General features: G+C 51.6%; 1 protein-coding gene across 2 annotated transcripts in view; it reads right to left on the bottom strand.

Moving 5' to 3' along the window:
* Positions 1-18579, bottom strand: part of DIS3L2 (DIS3 like 3'-5' exoribonuclease 2) — a 325776-nt gene that overhangs the window by 6959 nt on the left and 300238 nt on the right. The gene's annotated exons all lie outside the window — the stretch shown is intronic.

Raw genomic sequence — 18579 nt, 5'->3', positions numbered from 1 at the left:
CGATCAACAATAAGTACGAATAGATAAGGCTCACCAGGGGCCCAAGGGGAGGAAGGGGACTGATGGAGGAGGAGGAAGTGTGCCAGAATTGAAGAGTCAGGCAAAGTGGGAAGCTGGATCACAGAGGCCTGAGGTCAGCACCCACATCCCTAATCTGAAGCAGCCTACATGGTGCTCCCCCACCTGGGGCTCCCACAGATCATACGGATGGTGCACAAGAGCTGAGGTCTCTGAGAAGGGGGCTCAGGCATGTCCTGGTGCCATGGGGGCCAGGGTGCCCTGAGTGGGGAAAGTCTTGCTTAGAATAGGAAAGACTCTCCCCTGCCTTTAATCTGAACTCCAGGTTGCATGTCAAACCTGTGCTTCTCCCACCAAGGCAGAGAGCTCAGGGAGGAAGCTCCAGCAAGCCAGGTAGTAGCTGGTAGCCCAGCATGAACTTCCCCTTTCTGGGTAGTGTTGCAGAGTTAGTTAGCCCTGTCACCTGACCAAGCTCTTGGAAATAAAGTAGCCAGGTGTGCCATCCTTCCTGGGAGCATGCCCGTGCCTTTCTTCCCTCTCAGGCGTGTATCTCCTAAATCCTAAGGATCCCCACAAGACTTGGAACTAAGGGAGTAATGAGCAGCGGCACAGCTCATCCCAGGCTAATCCCCTGAACCTATCTCCAAGGCCCCCATTTCTCTGACTTTCCAGTGAGCTGATAGCAGCCCCACCTTGGCTCATCTCTTTCCTATAACATTTCTAGAGAGCCAAAGCAGCCCGCCTAAGCTTTCTTCTGTTGCTTCTTTTATCCTAAGCTCTTCCTGTTTCACTGTCCCCAGCTTTAACAAAAGTATTCTCACAATAAAAATTAAAAAAAGATCCCTGGCTGGGGTTGCTAAGTGGTTAGAGTGCCAGCCAGTGGAACCCCGAAGGTCTGCAGGTTCAATTCTCGGTCAAGGGCACATACCTCATACCTCAGTTGCAAGTTCGAGCCCTGGCCCTGGTTGGGGCGCACGAGAGACAACCAGTCAGTGTGTCTCTTTCACATCAATGTTTTTTTTTTCTCTCTCTCTCCCCTCCTTCCCTTCCATTCTCTCTAAAAATCAATGGGAAAAGTATCCTTTGGTAAGGAAAGGAAGTAAGGAGGGAAGTAAGGGCAGGGAGGGAGGGAGGGAGGGAGGGGAAGGAAGGAAGGAAAGAAGGAAGGAAGGAAGGAAGGAAGAAAGGAAGGAAGGAAGGAAGGAAGGAAGGAAGGAAGGAAGGAAGGAAAGGTGGAAAGGAAGGAGGGAAGGAAGGAAGGAGGGAAGGAGGAAAGGAAGGAAAGAGGGAAGAAAGGAAGGAGGGAAGGAAGGAAGGAAAGGTGGAAAGGAAGGAGGGAAGGAAGGAAGGAAGGAAGGAAGGAAGGAAGGAGGGAAGGAAGGAAGGAAGGAAGGAAGGAGAGAAGGAAGGAGGGAAGGAGGAAAGGAAGGAAAGAGGGAAGAAAGGAAGGAGGGAAGGAAGGAAAGTAGCCAGTGACAGAAGCAGGTCAGGCAGAGGGGGAGCCTGAGTGTGTGAAGCCCCTCCTCCCCCCAGACTGAGTCTGCCTCAGCAGAAGTTTGGCTCTAGTCTACCAAGCTGTCCCAACAGCACATCTCTCTCCCAGAAGCCCTCTCTATAAGTCCTACACTCATAGCCCCTCCACTACAGGCAATGCTTTGGGCCAGCGCACAGTGGGGCAGGGTTACAACTTGGGTATAGGACACAGGCTTGGACCTCTGCTAGCCTATGTACCATACAGGAAGCCAGTGCGGGGAACGAGGAGTTTCTTCATTACCACTGAGATGCCCCAACAGCCTTTAAAGTGGCCATCCTGATCCTTCCCTCCCCACATCTGTCCTTGAGCACATTACTCCTTGTGGAAAAATCCTTGAGTTCAAGCACCTGAACCCAACCACCAAAAATCTCAGGTGAAATTTTGACCTGGTTCCACATGCTCTTTTCTTTTCTTTTTTTTTGAGAAAGAGACATCAATTTGTTGTTTCACTTTTTATGCATTCATTGGTTGATTCTTGTATGTGTCCTGACTGGGGATTGACCCACAACCTTGGCATATTGGGACGATGCTCTAACCAAATGAGCTACCCTGCCAGGGCTCACATGCTCTTGCTGTAGGACCCTGAACAAGTCACGGGCCTTTTCTGACCCTCCTTTTTCTCAAATGTAGAAAAGGAATAATAATAAACAGCACCTCTTCACGCCGGAATAATACATATTTTAGGGCCAATCCTGTGCCTCAAGACATGAGGGGTGCTTTCCTCTCTCCCTGCCTTCCATGCCAAGTGGCAAGCCTGGGTGTCTCCGAGTGCCCTGTGATTTTCATCCCTGCCATCTATCCCCCTTCCTCACCCTTGCCATGCCTTCCCTACAGGCCCAGGCTGCTCTACGGTCACCTGTGTAATAGTCTAGCATCACCTAACTCTTCATATTTGGTTTTCTTATTGGATTTTGTCAACCCAAGAGGAGTCTCAATTCCTGCTCAATAAATGTCTGATTTATTGTCTCCTCTTGATCAGACACTGCAGGCCATCACCTCCTAAATTCTTCAGATACATATATCCATTCATTCGTTTGTTCACTCAACAAACATTGCTGTGTGCTAGGCAGGTCTAGGCTTGCCTTCCCATGCAGTCAGAGAATAGTTGTGGGTTTGGAACCCCATCTCCAGCCTAGCAGCAGGCTAGGGTGAAGACACTGGGCTGCATTTTGCCAGCATGGCCAGCAGGGGGCAGCATGTCCCCACAGCAGGGCTATAGGGCAAAGTAGCAGGGCTGAGCTGAGGCGCCTTCAGCCTGTCCCCTCACTTGGCTCTCCCCTCCAGGGTCAAAATGTTGGGCAGCCTCCCTAGGCAGAGCCAAGCTCCTGTTCCCAGTTCCTGCCTTACTTCTCTTCTTCTTCTTCTTTTTTAAAAAAATATATTTTTATTGATTTCAGAGAGGAAGGGAGAGGGAGAGAGATAGAAACATCAAAGGTGAGAGAGAATCATTGATTGGCTGCCTCCTGCACGCCCCCTACTGGGGATTGAGCCCGGCATGTGCCTTTGACAAGAATCTAACCTGGGGCATCAGTCTGCAGGATGATGCTCTATCCACTGAGCCAAACCAGCTAGGGCCCTGCCTTATTTCTCAAGGTTGTAGGTAAGGAGAATAGGAGGGAAAGGAAGGGGAAGGAAGGGCCAATGTCTAAAGCCCCAGACAGTGACAACAGACCCCAGTCAAGCTGCTTCTCCAGTGACCCCACTCCTTGTCCTCCCTGGACCCCCAATACAGTGCTGAGTCACCTGAGGCTGGTGAGAGAAAAACAAGTGTGCTCTTATTGACCTTGAGAGCAAAGTTAGGCGAAACTTTGGATGCAGAGGCCGACCTTGGGCAGGGCCATGGTGCCTTTGGGGGGCTCAAATTCTCTTTGAGTGTCTCGGCCCCTCCCTTGCAACAGAGAGGCAGGAGTTAGGAGGGCAGCCTGTGGAATCCTCTCCAAATTAGTTCACTGATATCAAGCATTCATCCCAGAAAAATGTCAATGTCACCAAACTGGGAGGCTGTGCAGTAATAAGCCCAGTTCTCTTAGTGCCACCATGGCTCATTACTGTTTTAGCACAGCTGCACGGATCGTTTTCCCACAACCTGTCCTTAAAATTCTTCTTATAGCGGCAGGTGGGAGAGGGAGGATAAGGAGAACCTGCCAACGAGTGAGCATGAGTGGGGCCTGGAGAGCCCTGGTGATCAAGCCCTGGGATGGCTGGAGGGGTGCAGCACAGACGGAACTGGGTCCCCAAGGAGTGCAGGAACAGAAAAGCCAAGGAAAAGCCAAGCGGCCAGCAACCAGATTCCAGAGTTCAGGATTCACTGTCAAAACTTGGCAGGCACCACAGGAGGGAAAACTGGGCTAGCCAGGGCGAGTGTCACAGGTCCCCCACGGGTCAGTTCTCCAGAAGGACCGGCAGGGGGCCCCCAACATCTCCCTCCCACAGGACCTGGGACGTGGCAGGAGCATCTTAGAACCCAGGAAATTCTGAGCAGGAAAGAGTGTCCCTTTATAAGTTGCCCAAGGTCCAGGGTCTCTGGGCTCCCATTCAGCGTTTTTCCTTCACCAAAGCCAGCTCTGGGACTGAGGGCTGCACTCAGCCAGGGAAAGCGAACAGCAGGGTGATCACAAGAGGAGCTCTGACAGCTGACCCCATCAGCAACACCCCTTCTCTTTCCTCTTTTGGGGATGGCAGTGCTGTATGCACAGGCCCACAGCCAGGCCTTAGATGATGTCCGGAGCTGTTCTGGATGGTTAGGACACACCTCTGAGAGCAAACTGCACACACTGGGGTCTGGGAACCCAAGTGGAGATGGAGCCTTGCACGCTGCTCTGATCATAACCCCTCCCCCTCCCATCCCACCTCCCAGCATGGCACAGGCATGAGATCACTCAGTCCTGCTGGGGGGCGGTTGGGGGGGGCTGGGAGGGGGGTGAAGGGTAAGCTGGAACTCAGCAACTGCCTGACAACTGCTCTAAATAGGGGCTCAGGAATGGCCGCCAGCCAGGATCACCTTCCAGAACAGCAAGCCAAGCTCTCGGAGATGAGGCCTTAGTCCCAGGCCTGGCATCTGCTGAGCATCTGGAGCCAGTACTACTGGGGGTCCACCACTCTGGAGGTCTGGGGCGGGCTCTGCTGTGATAGACAACTGCATGGCCAACTGGGGGACCAGGCAAGCACTTGCAGCATCCCACCTACCTGTGCTCTGGGCCTCCAGGTGCTGGAGGGCGAGGCAGAGGACAGGTGAGAGGCTACTCATTCCAGGGAGCAGCTGAGCAAGCCCAGAGGTGTCAGAGTCCCTCACCTGCTATGGCAGATGGCAGGTTAGACTGCAAGCAACCTACACACAAGTACACACACTCCTCCCACAGCAAAGACGACTCTGGTCTAGAATGGTGTTTCCCAAAAGGTGTTACTGTCACTTAAAGAATAAAGGATAGCCTGCCCAGGTAGTTCAGTTGGTTGGGCATTGTCCCATGCACCAAAAAGTTGCCGGTTCGATTACCAGTCAAGGCACATGCCTGGTCAGGGCATGTACGGGAGGCAACCGATCAATGTTTCTCTCTCACATTGACCTCTCTCTGTCTCTATCTCTCCCTTCCTCTCTCTCTAAAACCAATAAGAACACACCCTCAGGTGAGGATTAAAGAATAAACACATATGAAGTGCTGGAGGTTATTCTGTTTGACATTATTATAGGACATCCCTTCGCCTTTAGGATGCTAATGTGAATTGTGGCTTTTATTGGATGCAGCATTTGCTGCTCAGTGATGACTGAACGTGTTTGGTCACATCTTAAAGGGCAATGTTTGGGAAAGGCCACACCACCTGGCAGGGATCAGGCAGTGGCTACTAGTAAATGAGAACTGGGCTAAAACACTACCCTTTCAGAAGAAGGTTGTCCATCCTTGACTGTCAAGGAACTGGACTGAGTGTCCCTCTGCTCATCTGGAAGGCAGTGGCTCTGCTTTGTGTTTGTGGCCACAGAAGGCCCTCTGGTTGGGGGGTGTCCTATGGTGAGGCTCCTGCTCATGACCTCTCCTGGTGCTACTTTCTTCCTTGCTCAGGCCAAGCCACCTGGAGGGGTGGAGAGGCTAGTGGTTATCACCTCAGCAGCTTGCCTTCAATCCCAGCTCTGCTGCTCAACAGAGTGGATATAACTGACCCCAGTGGCCCCAACCCCAGCATTTGGCTGACCATGGCAAGATGCCTAGAGGCGTCTGCTGTGCTCTCACCACAATGTCACCCCAAATCCAGGCCTCCATCTCTTACCAACTGGCCTCTCTGTTATTTTTTTCTTTTTCTTTGTTAAAAAAAATATTTTTATTGATTTCAGGGAGGAAGGGAGAGGGAGAGAGAGATACATAGAAACATCAATGATGAGAGAGAAACATTGATTGAATGCCTCTTGCATGCACCCCAATGAGGGCCAGGGATGAAGCCTACAACTGAGATATGTGCCCTTGACCGGAATCAAACCTGGAACCCTTCAGTCCGAGGGCCGACACTCTATCCACTGAGCCAAACCCGCCAGGGCTGATCTCCCTACTTTCCTTTTTCACGCCCAAAGTGGTGTATTCTTTCTCCAGGGCAAATCTGGTTACTTTCCTCGCTTGCCTGCAGCCCTTCAGCAGCTACTACTACCCTCCAGACAGTTCCACCTCCTCCTAAAATGAACTTTACAAAGCTTTGTGTCATGTGCCAGATCACTTCTTCCCCCTCCCCTCCTCCTCCCCTCCCCACACACACTTCAACCATACTGAATTCTGGGCTGTTTCTTTCTTCTGTCCCTTTGCACTGCTGTTCCCTTAGCCTAGAATCCTAGACTCCTCTTCTCCCATCTCTTTGTCTTAGATGTCCCTTCCTGTGGAGAGGCAGCATGAGGTGTCCACTCTATGCGCTCCCTGGGCACCCATTTCTAGCCCATCTCGGCACTTAGCCCACATCACTGACCACGGGCTGTATCTCCCCCAATCCCTTCACCCCCACTCCAATGCTGCCTCCCCTGGTCCCAGTACAAGGCCTGGCACAGTGTAGCCACTCAATAAACCTGCGGAGAATGAAGGATTCACAGGACGGGGCATGTTCAGGAGTTGAGGGTTAGGTCCCTGCCGCCATGCCCCTTTCTGTTCGGGCATACAATCCTCATATGTTTACTTTTGACTCCTTACACTGCTGCCAGAGGTTGTCATTAATTTAAAGCTCTGCCTAAGAGCTTGACTGAGATCATCCCCAAAACAGGCCAGAGAGCACAGCCTGTTCCTGTTCTTTCCCTGTCCCAGTCTACAGAGCACCATGTGCACTTATGACAAGCCAGAGTACTACACCTCCCAACTGGAGCCATTCATTTGTTCCTGTTCGTACTCTTATTCATCCTCAAATCTTTCTGAGCTGCTGCTGTGGGTTGGGTCAGCGAGAGAGGGATGAGACACCAGTAAGCACGACATGTGAGTGCAGCCCATGAAACCTTCCTGCGGCCCGCGGAGGCATTTTTAATCCCTCTCTGTGTGGATACAAAAAAGGAAGGAGATGGCCCCACATCCCCCTACTCCCTGAGAACAGCTGGGATTCATGAACAGGGCTGTGTGACCTTGAGGCCCTGCTGCCACCAGAGATCCTTGGCCTGCCCTCCTGAAAAGAAGATATGTCTAGAAATGCAAGATCAATTCCAAGAGATGGCAGGGAGGGAAATACTTTACACAAAGGGATGAAGGTGTAAAGATGTGAAGAAAAAAAAAGGCATGTTTGGTGAATAAGGCGTCAAGGAGGGCTGTGCAGTGGGGGGGCTGGGGCTTCATCTGAGAGGTCTGGGGAGCTGCAGGACGAGGGATGGACATGAAGGAGAAGAACCAGCAATGGTGGGACACGGGGACCAGAGGCCACATGCCATTAGGATGGAAGCGGAAGAGTCTGAGGGCTGGCAAGAAGCCAGAGGCAGCAAGAAAGGGCAGGTTGTGCCGGAGTCTAAGATACATACAAGGTGAGGCTTCAGAGTGGACACAACTGTCACCGTGTCACAGGGCACAGAAGGGTAAGACAGGAGGGGGCTTGGAGGGTGACGAGGTGGCCAAGAAGGAAAGTGGCATGAGAGCAAGGAGGGCATAAGGTGGAGCTGGGCAGTTTGCACACAGTGCTGGCGCTGTGGTGAAGAGGGAGGGCTGGAGAGGCCACTGGATTTGGCAAGTAGGAGCTTGGGGTCTCAGTAGCGGTGGGGTAGGGAAGTTGATTCAGAAAACCAGAGACTGAAGAGTGAGGGAGGCCGTTAAGGGTGGACAACTCTCAATACATTTATTGGTGAAAGAAACTAGAGTTAAAGGGTTTTCTCTATAATGTTTTCTGATTGCTGTTTTAAGTATTTAAAAGATCTGAATGTGCTTTCAGAGGCAAAGGAGCTACTGTGAGAAAGACCTGAGATTGAGCATGTGGCCAGCCAGCATTTGAGGAGGAAGAGGCTGTCCAAGGAAGGGCAGTCTCTCCGGGCAGACCCGGGTAGGGGGCACTGGTCCCTGTATGTGGCATTGGAGGCATGGTCCAGATCGAGGTCAACGCTGAGCTGACCATAGCCCAGCAGGCTGCTGTCCTCTCCCTTAGCACTCGGCCCATTTAGACAGCAGAGGAAGCTGGTGCCTGCCGGTAGCAGGACTCTCCCCACCCCTTGCTTGGTGTTGGCAGGCAGGCCGAGCTCCCCAGCCTGCTGGTTAAGGGCTTTCGAACTTGGGCTCGCTGCTCCTCTGCACTTACCCTCTCCACACTGCCTGGCAAGAGAGGCAGGGCCTCCGAGGATGTTATGTTTCCAGATCCATTTTACCAGCTAAACCAGATGAGAAACTCGCCCCACCTCTTCCACACTCAGAACACTCAGAAAGTGGCTTTGGAAACAACCAGGAGCCAGGCAGCCAGGGCAGTGGCATGGCTGTTGCCCAAACCTGAAAATGCATCAATTTTTCAAAGACCAAGACCAAGTGAGAGGCTAGAAGAGCTTCTTCTGCCCTCAGCCACCAGGGCACTTGTCACAACTCCATGGGATTCTCATGCAAATGGAATCAGGCCACTCACAGAGATTGTTCAATTAACTTTTGGTGAAAATTGATAATTGGGACATCTGATTAGAATTGCTTCTAGCCTGTCTCCAATTCATTTCTTCTGAAGAGTAGACCTTCCCCACTTGGGCACATCCTCAAAGTGGGCCTGGGAACCCCTAGGCTCTGCAGCGGACAGCCCTGAAGGTAGCTGTGCCTCTCACAAGAGCTTTGTACCTGAGCAATGCCCCTTCTCCATGATTGAGCAGCCCGCAGGGGCGGAGGCAGCGGCCACCCTCATGGGGGACCTGCTGCTCTCCTGCAGCCCTAAATTGAGTGTAGTGCGGCGGGAAACTGGAAGGGCCCTGGTGCTGGGGTCTGATGGGAGGCAGTGGCCAAGGAGCACTGGAGTGAGAGTGCTGGGCTGGGAAACTGAAGCTCTCTGCTGCAGTTCTCTCCTAGGCCAGGCCAGGGTGGAGCTGGTGGCCTGGGAGCTGGAAAGCGGAGGCCTGGAGAGAGGGAGCTGCAAGCAGAGTAGGCCAGGGTGGGTGGGGAGCCCACCAGAGGAAATTTAGCAGACTGACTGATGGGCGCCCACCCACAGCTGACTGGGCACCCCACTTCAAGCTACTGAGTGGAGGGTGCTGCAGCCCCAGGGCCGCCCACACGTCAGAGCTTGGGCCTCTCGCTGACCCCTCTCCTCCTGGGCTCGCTGCAACCTGCTGAGCGTTTTGGACATTCCCATGAAACCACAGGGAAATGAATGGGGCCTAGTTCACAGGCATGGAAAACCCCAGAGGAGAAAGCCTCTGGAGCCAGACATAACAGGCCCTGTGGGTGAGGCTGGAGCCAGGTTTCCTCTTCTGTGAGGCTGAACCCACTCCAGGCCTTCCTATAGGTTCGGCAGGCGGGGCCCAGCTACAGCAAGGCATGGTTCAGCTGCTTGTTTTTCTAGCTCAAAAGGAAGTCTCCAGAGGCTAGGCCTCCGAAGCACGGGCCCTTGGGCTCTGCCAAAGGGAGGCCCAGTGGCTGCGGTAGGCAGGGGGTGGGGGCTTGCTGGGGAGCTGGTTGACAGGCAGAAAGCCCTTTGTCAGCGTAAAGAGAAGCCTCGCTCCCTTCCCGAGGTTCAGCACTCTGCTCGGGAGGCACAGGGCAAGCCTGAACGCGGCTGTGCCGGACTTCCTCATGGCAGAAAACTCCCCCTAAGCAGAACCAGGTGGCAGTTTCGCAGCCTTGCAGAGCTGGGCAATTAGGGCTTGCTGGCTCCACCACGGTGTTGACACACATGCCTTTCTCCACTTCTAGCTGCTATCCAACTGGAATTGGAACCGCTGACCAGAGGAGGTGTGGCCAAGATGCTCAGAGGCCCAGCCACCTTGGGGAACCACCGCAGGACCCTCAACGGCTTTGCTGCTCTGCTTAGACTCGCAGGCCTAGGGTCTCTTTCATGCCCCAGCCCAACAATAGGGCTGGCTCTGTAGCCTAGGACAAGTTCCGCGGGGCCAGCGAAGTCACCAACTGACATTGGGAGGGATCAATTTTGATTTTGATTTTAAAGTTAGGCTTTGGGCATGAAGCTCTTCGAAAGACAAGAGTGTGCTGGAATACACAGTTGTTTGTACACACACACAGATAAGGGAAGATGAGACACATGTTCTGGGAACCCAAGCTGCTTTGGTTTTGCAAGTTGGAGCATGCTTTGCTCACCTTTCCAGATGCTCTTGGCCCCACTGCTGCTGGGTGCAGCTCCCATTGAGCAGGGCCACCATCCCAGGCACACGGCCATTAACAGCTACAGAAAAAGAGCAACTGCTGGTTGGTCTCAGGCATCTCATCGAATCCGCAGAGAAGCCTTGCACAGGGAGCAGTGTGAAGGCCCTAATCTGCACAGAGAGACAATGGGTGTCTGAGAGGCCAAGTACGGTGAGCGCATAGGTCACACAACCAGAGTGTGACAGGGCTGTGATCTGGAGACTGGTCTTTTTCACTCCAAAGCCTATTCTCCACCACCAACCTGCAGGTGGGAAGGGCCTGCCAGAGTAGCTGAGGTCCAGGCCCACCTGGTGCAAGTGGAGGAAAGGGTAATGTGTCCAGGAGAAAACGGTGTTCTGGACTGGACAAAACAGGAATCTGAGTTCTTTAGCTAAATAGAGATTCCTCAGCAATAAAGAGGAAATCTGTTTCCGCATCTCCCTGAGCCCAGTGACTGAGATCTACAGAGGCTGGGGGGCTACCTGAGTGGGCTGGCCAGGGCAGCAAGGCCCGTGGAGGCTCTCAGCACCAGGAACGTGGCTTCTTGCATCTAAGGCTGCAGCTCCCTTGGCTCCTACAGGCCTCTTACTGACTGGCTCCTGGCCTCAGCCCAGCTCCCCAACCAAGTCATGAGGAAATGGGCACCTCCACACCTTACCTTTGGGCCTGCTCTTGGCTTATGGGCACCCGACTCTCTGGGATTCCCCCTGGGGCTTCTACACTGCTTTCTCTGCCTGCCATGCCCTAACCCACCTTCTCCACATTGTCATGTTGAGTTTTCAAGGCTCAACTCACTAGCTCAGCAGTTTTCTTTTCTGGGGAGCAGGACTCACTCATCTCTGCATCCCTGGGCCAAGGGCATGTGTAGGTGCTGATGAAATATTTACAGAACAAATAAACACTTCAGAGACATGATCTGCTTAATGATCCACAGAAAATGCTGAGGGGAAAACAAGGCCTTTTTGGGGAGTGGGAGTGGAGCATCCAGGAGAAGGCCCTACCCTAGAAGTGGTAGTTCAGTTCCTGCGGCTTCCCTTCAGCTTACCCCTGCTGGAAGGTGGGCACGTGAACTTGGCAGACAAAACTAAGACAGCTTCTGCCAGTCTAGTGGGACTCACTGAATCTGCTCCTGTGAGATTCCTATTTGCTGTAGGTGGTTATCACTTAGGCCCAACACGAGGTGATGGTGTGCTGGGTGCATTTGTTGGCCACCTGATCAATGAATACTCTTGTCTAAGGGCAGCCCACCTCACTGTAAATATGAAACCCAGCTCATTATTAAAAAAATCTCGTTCTGGGCTATTTCCATTGAACTAACACTTGTCATTATCACCCACTGGGGTGCAGTGTGTTGAGTCTGGCACAGCTCTTCATTAGTTACATGACTTTTAAAATATTGACCCACAGTTTTATGAACTAGGTTCACAGTGATTTAAATGAGCTGAGTGGCCCTAGCCGGTTTGGCTCAGTGGATAGAGTGTCAGTCTGCGGACTGAAGGGTCCTGGGTTCGATTCCAGTGAAGGGCACATGCCCAGGTTTCGGCCTTGATCCCCAGTAGGAGGTGTGCAGGAAGCAGCCAATCAATGATTCCCTCTCATCATTGATGTTTCTCTCTCTCTTTCTCCCTCTCCCTTCTCTCTGAAATCAATAAAAAAATATTTTTAAAAAATGAGCTGAGTGGATGGTAAGTCAGATGTGAGGCCAGTGTGTCAATACCTGACTGGACCCCATGGTTCCACTTCCCTGACCAGTCGCTCCAAGTTCTGCTATTAGGGAAGCCTAGGATGCAGAGGGGGGGCCCTGTTTACCCAGGACTTAGAGACACTCTAAGAACGTTGGGCACCTGGAACAATGGACTTCTTCACAGGCAGCTCAGGCCAGGCCTGGGCAGCCATTCATGACTGGGAGGACCAGTCGGTTCCATCCAGGTCTCCTTCAGGTGCACACTGCTCTCCTTGGCAAAGGCCACTGCACCCAGGGCTCTCTGGCCTCAGCCTGGCTGCCCCCACCGGGGTGGAGGCCCTGCCTGATGCCCTGCAGGGCCCTGTGTGGTTCCCTGGCTGCAGCTGTCCTCCCACGATCAGGCCTCTTGTCTCTCCCAACAACCATCACAAGGGGAGAGTGACTACGCTCCCTGGTTAATGGTATCTATGCCAGTCCACTTACACCAGTCAATCGTTGTGAAACTCAAGCCCAGCTCCTTATCTGCCACATTTGGTGTTGGTGGAATCACTGCCAAATGGTTATTTGCAATAATGGGAAGACCTGGCCACCAGTTTCGCCAGGACATCCTTACAGGCAGTGTGCAGCTCAGCAGTGTCCACAGCCAACCTCCAGAGGCTGGTGCTGCTCCTCTGCTCGCTCTACGCTGTCTGCCCAGGAATGGCCACGGCAGCTGTGCCAGCAGCAATGACACCCACCCTGCTGAGCATGGAGGCAAGCTGGGCCAGTGCCCCAGCACAGATTTCCAAGAAACAAGTGGATACAGGTGTGTGAACGGAAGTGACAACCCATGCTCTCTGTTGGGGAATGCTCATGGAGTTTTGGGGAGAGATGGCCAGGGGTGGGGTGGGGAGAACCATTCTCCTCCCGTTCATGATCCTTAGTGGGTCCCTCTCTCCAGCAAAGGCTGGTAAGATAGAACGCAGAGCTTTATGAGCTAGTTCTCAACTTTGAGCTTGGCTCGCCAGGGCCTGGCCAGCCTCTTTACTCCTAGCTTCTGTCCCCTGCATCCACGCTGCCACCTGCCACTGAACACTTGCCTCCCTTGGATGGGCTGGGCCTCCCACACTGACTTCCCAGGCTCCCAGCTGCGTGGGCTTCCCCACATGGAGTGGGCATGTCACTGGGAGCCTGCTCCCGCACCCTCTGCACACCTTCGCCACGGCCCTTGTTAGCGCGCATGGATGTTGTTTTACACATGTCTTCCCCAGTGGGCTGTCTGCCTCAGGGAGGAGGGCCCTTGTGGTTGCACACACTTGGGCAGTAGTGGCACTAGCAGGTGTCCAAAAAAATTTGCTGAACAAGCAAAGAAATGGTGTCTAGGTCTGGGCTGAAAACACTGGCAACTGGTCCTCCGACCATGAGGCCCATGGGCAGCCTCCTGAAGGCCCTTCCTCAGGCGCTGAGGAATGTCTTAGGGATCACTTTCTAAGTTGGCAGGGGGAAATGACCCCTTTGGTATGTAATGCAATTCTGAATATGTTTCCTGAAGTTTCCTGTGTTTCCCTTGCTCCAGCCCAGCTTTATTGGGGCTCTGACCAGCACTGGCCTCAGGTCTCCAGGGAGGCCTGGCCTGGGTGGGAAGGATGAGTAAGGCGGGCAGGGTTCTCCCTTGGGGACAAGCAGCTTCCCTTTATACCTGAGCTTAGCGCAGCAGCGGCCTCCTATGTTCTTGCTTACTATAGCAAGGGAAAACTGGGGAGTCGTCTACTGGCTGCCTGGTAACCGAGGCAGGTTCACCTCCCCACCTCCATGACCCACCCCATAGGTTCTTTCATGAAGATGGAGTGAGATAAATGTGTAAAATTCTTAACCAGCACCTGGCATATTGTTACGTATTTCATACATATTCATTATTATTATTTAAGGTGATAAGAGTCTGCTGTTACTAATAGAAAAATGTTAGGAACATAGAACATGAGGGGTAAGAGCAGAGGCAGCCTGCGCCCAGAGCTGGTCAGTCAGCATTTGTTGGGCATCCACAGTGCCCCAGGCATCGTGCTGGGGCTGGGGCAGAGATACCGCCCTTGTCCTTGGGCACAAGAATTAGAAGATGGACATGCACTCACCCCATGGACCTCCCATCAGAATTTTCTTAGAGTCATAAGCGGGCTCTTTCCTGGAGCATTTATTTTCTGAGCTTCCACAAAGTGTTCTTAGCACTTTGGGCAATGGATCCCTCAGATGATCTGAGCAAAGTGCTTTTACGCTCACCCCTGACCCACAAAACCGTTTCCACAAAGCCAAAGGCAGGAGCCTGCCTCCCAGCACGCAGGCTAGTGCTGTGGGTCTAAAGTACACGAACAACATAAGAGTGACGTCTGATGACACTGACAGTTGGAAAAGCCTAAGAGGGTTAAGAATTTCTTCAGCTTCAAGAACAGAACACTGAAGAATCTGATAGTTTTTTAGAATATTTACAACACAAAAGATGGTAACCAGCTAATTGGTCTTTGATCTACGCTGAAGACTACTGAGAATAGATTTAGATTAAACTGGAGGGCTGGTAGAACTAAGGAACTTTCTAGCATGAAAAATACACTAAACAATTCAGTTAAAAGTTGATTTAAAAGGCATAGCCTCATCTTGTTTGTCTGGAACTCAATCACACATAATCTTGAATATTTGAAACATGGGGAGAAACAGGAAAACCAGCCACAAAGACTGTGAGCAGCCAACACAGGTGTGGGAGCCAGGCGTCGAGTGTGACTCACGGGGAAATCACTCAGAGCCTCTTTTCTTCATGAATAATTCTAACCCTCCACTTGGCTTCCTAACTAATCTCACACCCCCATGGAGCCACACACTCACATCAGGCTGGAGAGTGGGAAGGACTTCTTCTGAGGTGACTATAAAGGTGGCCACAAGACAGATGGGGCAGGGCCTCAGTAAAGTCAAATGGAAACACCTGCACTGTGGGGCATTCAGTGTAGATGGAGGCAAAGCAGACCACAAGGAAAACGCTCTAACATCACGATCTAAACACTGAGAATAACCCTAAATCTTAGAAGGGCCACATTATGTCCAGTTGACACTATCAAACAATAGGTGTATAAATTAAAACTTTTGGCCGAAACCGGTTTGGCTCAGTGGATAGAGCATCGGCCTGCGGACTGAAGGGTCCCAGGTTCGATTCCGGTCAAGGGCATGTACCTGGGTTGCGGGCACATCCCCAGTAGGAGATGTGCAGGAGGCAGCTGATCGATGTTTCTCTCTCATCGATGTTTCTAGCTCTCTATCTCTCTCCCTTCCTCTCTGTAAAAAATCAATAAAATATATTTTAAAAAAAAATTAAAACTTTTGGTGCTTAAAATAATCCCTTACCAGGCGACAACATGGTTCTATTGAACAATTTCCTCCCTAGGGTTCCAGAAGACTCAGACGTCCTGGTATTTATCTAATGACCATGCTAGCCTGCCCCTGTGTGAGACACAGAAGAGGAGATACCCAGAAGGGCATGTGAGGAAGCTGCAGAAGAGTGAGGCTGCCGGCATCCCGAGAGGGAGGTGCTGAAGGGTGAGTTGGCACCCCTGCCTCTGCAGGCCTCAGTCCTGAGTGCTCCCCACAGCCCTTAAGTTCCATGGTGGTGACAGTGGGGTCCTCAATAGCAGGAAATGAACCATGTCCTCTAACATCCCCGGCCACTCTCACGTTTTCAGAGTAGCTGTGTAAGTCTGCCACTGCTTTCACCTGACTCAATGGCCATGAGTTGGGCACCTCCTGAGTCGCTCAGTGAGATCTTTGCTCACCTGGGTGCCGACACTGGGGAAGTGCACTAAGGAGAAAGAGTAATCATGTCAATTCCTCTTCAATAAACGAAGCAACCTCTCAGTAATTTATATCAATTTATGGCCTTTGTCATCAAGCACAGCAATTCCTTTAGGCTCTGGAGGCTTCCTGCCCAACCACCAAGAAAAAGCCACAATGCTCCAGAGAGCTGGGGAGTGGCCATGAAGACAGATCTGAAACACTTCCATACAGAGAGCATAGCCAAGAGCTGAGAGAGCCAAGCATGTCTGGTTACCTGCCAGGCAGCTGCAGGAGGTCACAACCACGGGCACCTTCTTCAGGCTCAAAGCCAACACGCAGTCATGTGGCCCGTTTCCTAACTAACCTTCGTGAGAGTCTCCTCAGGCCTCTGTGGCCTGGGCCAGGGCTCTGGACTTCCAGGTACCCAAGAGACGGTGTCTATGCAGATTTGCTGCTCTAAGTATCTGCACATGCCCTGGAGTCTGGCGCAGCACACCGGCACGGAGCGTCTTGAGGGACATGTCCACTTGCCAGGAACTGTGGGCCTGTTCATCAACCGGGGAGTAGCCTGGATTTCACCAGCCTTTTCTAGAACTCCTCCAAGTCTTGAAAAGGGGCAGGCCTCCTTGGGTTTCAAAACTGCCCAGCTTAGCCATCTGCTCAAAAAGCTGGCCTTAGGAGCTGAAGAGCAGGCTCTTCTCGCGGACCCCCGTCCCCGCACCCACCCCCTCCACCTGGGATAGAAATCTGTGGATGGACAGACACCCAGAGAGGCAGAGTAAGAGGCATGAGTCATGCCAAGAAACTCTGAAAAAAAGGTATAGATGTGGCAGGTAGAGGTATAGAGAAAACAAATATGCCAATTGTACCCATCCTCTCTCATGGGTCAAAACATGTCAACATATGCTAAAAAGCAACTGGAAAAACAAACAAACAACTGAAGGGCTCTAAGTCACACTGGCTTGCTGCAGCCCCAGGAGGATCCCCAGAATGGTGAGAACTGCAGTCAGCGCAAAAAAGATGAGTAAAGAGAAAGGCCAACTTGTACAAAAGAAATTTAACTCAAGGAGGAAAAAACGTTGTTTCTTTAATACAACCCAGTGTTAAATCAACCAAGAAAACATTTACTCTCTTTAATAAGGTCTTCGAGAATTTCTAAAGTGTTAGTTTCGAGAGATCCTGGTGTCCTAGAATTTTCTGCCTTGCAGGGAAATCTCTTGGGTCATCCTTGGGTAGTTATTGGAGCTGCAAAAGGAGGGCTGTGAGAATAACAAGGACATCCTCATCTTGCCAGCTCAGGGTTGGTTTGAGTCTCTACTCTCCCTGTACTCTTCCTTCTTCTCTCCAAATCTCAGCAGAGAAAGAGTCTTTGTAACTGCACAGGATTCATAATCCTCAAACTGGGACAGCTGAGGCTATAAAGAGCTTAAAAATACACAGTTCTATGCCATGACCCAAGCAGCCTGACGGAGAGGAAAGCTCTCAGTCGCCACCTCCATCCTCTGACATTAGGCAAGAGCACACATGGCAGCAGAGATGAGGGAAGTCCCGTACCTGGCCTGGTGGGTGGCTCAGCCAGGTGGCTGAGGAGAGCTGCAGGTGCAGCTCTTCAAGGTCCCAGGGAGGTAGGAAGGTTTCCTTTCCTGGGAGACTCAACAGAAGCTAACATTTGCTTCCATGGCAACAGAAATCAGAGAAAGTGGGATGGGACAGATGACAGCGATTGATTTAAAGAGATGTGGAGGAGGGAAAAGGAAAAGATATTAAATATACCTATTGAAGCAGTTTAACAACTTTTCTCTTAGAGATCTAAGACAAAAGTGATACTTTGATGACCTTGGGATTAGACATTTGATATTCTTCCAGGGAACTGGGAATAGTAAGAACAGTCTGAGCTTTCGGTCCAACACATTTTTTTGAATTCCTGCTCACCTGTACCAGCCACAAGAACCTTCTGTAAAATGGAAAAGGCAAGATCTTCTCCACAAGGTTAAAATAAAGAGCCACGGTCTTGTGATAAACATCAGCTCCTTTTCTTTAAAATATAAAACTGATTCTATTAATCTAGCTCCTAGTACACAAACCATCACTGCCATGTCAAACTGAAAAATATTCCCAAATTAAAAGCTCATCTTGGGGACAAGTAAAATCAAGTATATACTAAAGAAAATTCCAGGGTAATTTTTCATAATCTAAAAGTAAGTGTGTGGAAAAAACCCTTCTCACTGAGATCAGAAACAAGACATGGATGCTTGCTGTCATCACTTCCATTAAATACTGCACAGTACAATATGGCAAGAAAAAGAAATAACATGGTGTGAGAATTGTAAAATAAAAGTAAAACTGTCACTACTTGCAGATGATATGCCTGGGTAGCCTATATAATAAAAGCCTAATATGCCAAGTGTCTGGTCATCAGTCAGCTGTTCAACCAAAGTGTAATATGCTAATGATATATATGCTAAGGCTGCTCAACCACTTGCTATGATGTGCACTGACTACCAGGGGGCAAACTCTCCGACCGGTAGGCTAGCTTGCTGCTGGGGTCCGGCCGATCAGGACTGCGCAAGACGGGTTGGACATGCCCTGGAGCCCTCCTGTGATCCCTCCCCGGCCCCAATCATCCACTGGTGGGGTCCCTCAGCCTGGCCTGCGCCCTCTCGCAATCCGGAACCCCTCAGGGGATGTTGGAGAGCCAGTTTCGGCCCAATGGTGGAACGACTGGTCGCTATGATGTGCACTGACCACCAGGGGGCAGACACTCAATGCAGGAGCTGCCCCACAGTGGTCAGTGC

Source organism: Myotis nattereri (genome assembly GCF_964212035.1).
Source record: "Myotis nattereri genome assembly, chromosome: 7".
NCBI classification, from domain to species: domain Eukaryota; kingdom Metazoa; phylum Chordata; class Mammalia; order Chiroptera; family Vespertilionidae; genus Myotis; species Myotis nattereri.
The sequence above is the reverse complement of the archived record's forward strand: the minus strand, read 5'-3'. Positions and strand labels throughout refer to the sequence as shown.